The sequence below is a fragment of the Phacochoerus africanus genome, chromosome X (genome assembly GCF_016906955.1).
Source record: "Phacochoerus africanus isolate WHEZ1 chromosome X, ROS_Pafr_v1, whole genome shotgun sequence".
Classification (NCBI taxonomy): Eukaryota; Metazoa; Chordata; class Mammalia; order Artiodactyla; family Suidae; genus Phacochoerus; species Phacochoerus africanus.
Window position 1 is genome coordinate 98,292,098 of NC_062560.1, and position 1,957 is coordinate 98,294,054.

At 40.6% G+C, this 1,957-nt stretch overlaps 1 non-coding gene across 1 annotated transcript; it reads left to right on the forward strand.

The window, feature by feature from the left end:
* Window positions 1–327: 327 nt before the first annotated feature.
* Window positions 328–456, forward strand: LOC125119011 (small nucleolar RNA SNORA35). Its single transcript, XR_007132975.1, has one exon. It is a non-coding gene; the product is annotated as a small nucleolar RNA SNORA35 (small nucleolar RNA).
* The last annotated feature ends 1,501 nt before the right edge of the window (window positions 457–1,957 follow it).

Here is a 1,957-nt window from a genome sequence, read left to right on the forward strand (position 1 = left end):
TATTTCTTCTAATTGTCACAACAGTCATCAGTCAATGAAGTGCTTGTTATTGATCCCACTTAAGATATGAGGAAATATAAGCCAGGAGGGCTTAAGTGAGTTTCCAAAGTTCCACAGCTAGTGAATGATAGAGCCTGAATCTGAACTCAGACTGGCCTGATTCTAAACTCACATTTTCTTCACCTGATGCTGACCTATGTATGCAGTAGCCATGCTGAGTGAATGAAACAATGGATCCTGAGGTGTTTCAGGTTTCCTATCCACTCCCTCATTCAGGCTCGTTCTTTGGCACAAAGCACAGGGTCCCAACCCTGGTTCCACTGTCTGCAGCACTGGCAAGTGACCCATTGGGCTCCTCTTTGACCAATTGGGCATCGAGCAGTGCAAAAGCAAATCCCACCACAAAGCTGGGAGAGTCATGCTGTGGGCTACTCCTGCATGCAGGTGGGTACATATCTTCTAGGTCCTGGGACCCTGACTAAGAAAAGTGAGGCGGAGTTCCCGTCGTGGCGCAGTGGTTAACGAATCCGACTAGGAACCATGAGGTTGCGGGTTCAGTCCCTGCCCTTGCTCAGTGGGTTAAGGATCCGGCGTTGCCGTGAGCTGTGGTGTAGGTCGCAGACGCGGCTCGGATCCCACGTTGCTGTGGCTCTGGCGTAGGCCGGTGGCTACAGCTCCGATTCGACCCCTAGCCTGGGAACCTCCATATGCCACGGGAGCGGCCCAAGAAATAACTAAAAAAAAAAGACCAAAAAAAAAAAGAAAGAAAAGTGAGGCGATGGAGAGACAAACCAAGCAGCTCAGCATCTGCTACTACTCGATAACGATGACTATGTCTGAATCAGCTTAAGAGCAGGTACTGTATAAATGCAAACGTTATTGCATTATTATCATCATTCTTACCGGCTGTAGAGCTCTTAGCAATTCATATTAACCCTCTCAGACTCAGTGTCCTAGTCTAACTTGGAATGATCTAATATTGTCATGGTGATTACGTTACAAAATAAATTCATTTACAATTGCTCATTAAGTGTTAGTAGGAGAAGAGAGATAAGCTATTTTCTCCTTTTGATGAGACAAAAGTGAGATTATAATTATCTTACAGATATTGGCTCCTGTGTATTTCTTTTGCACACATGCCTACAAGATTCCCGACATACTAGCCTTCCCCACTCTTCATTCCCTATAAATAATATAACAGTCTTTAAACCTAGTGCTGGTGAATTTCTTTTCCGGTTATTTCTTGTAATTTAGATCTACGCTCAAGACCCGAGCTCCCTCTTTCTTTCGTAATACCTTGGAAAATTCAAATCTCTGTGAATCTCTCCCTCTACCACACAGGTTAGCAATGACTGGTTTCCCATTTTATGTATTCATTTTTGTTATCTTATTAGCAATGCTGTAAGCTAAAAGCAATGACTTTATGTTCCCATAGATCTTAGTACTTATTGCAGCACCTAGCCCAGTGCCTTGCATAAAGTAGAAGCTCAATAAATAATCACTGATGGATAAACTCATGTAAATTACCTATGAAGTCATTCATTAATTCTTATAACCAGAACTTGAAGAAAGCTCTAGAAAATTGAATACCCTAGTTTTAGTACCATATAAAACGTAGCACTGTTTTATGTGGTAAATAAAACATAGACTGAAAACTCATTTGAGGTCCAGAAAAGATTAATATATGGGAGAGATGAATTTGTAAGTTATTTAAGCAAAAATAATTATTTTGAAATAAGACCTCACACTTTTTTATTGTTTACATCGTGGGTGGTAAAGTTACCTTCCTAGGAAATGTCTTTAGGACCCTTAGTCCAAAAGGACATTGGGGCTTACAGTTCTAACTTCAGGCCAACATTGTAAAATAATGTATGCAACTTATGGCTAATTATGATTTTACTATTTTCAGACAATTGGGATGAAGTATATCAGTGAAAAAATATATATCAAACTACAT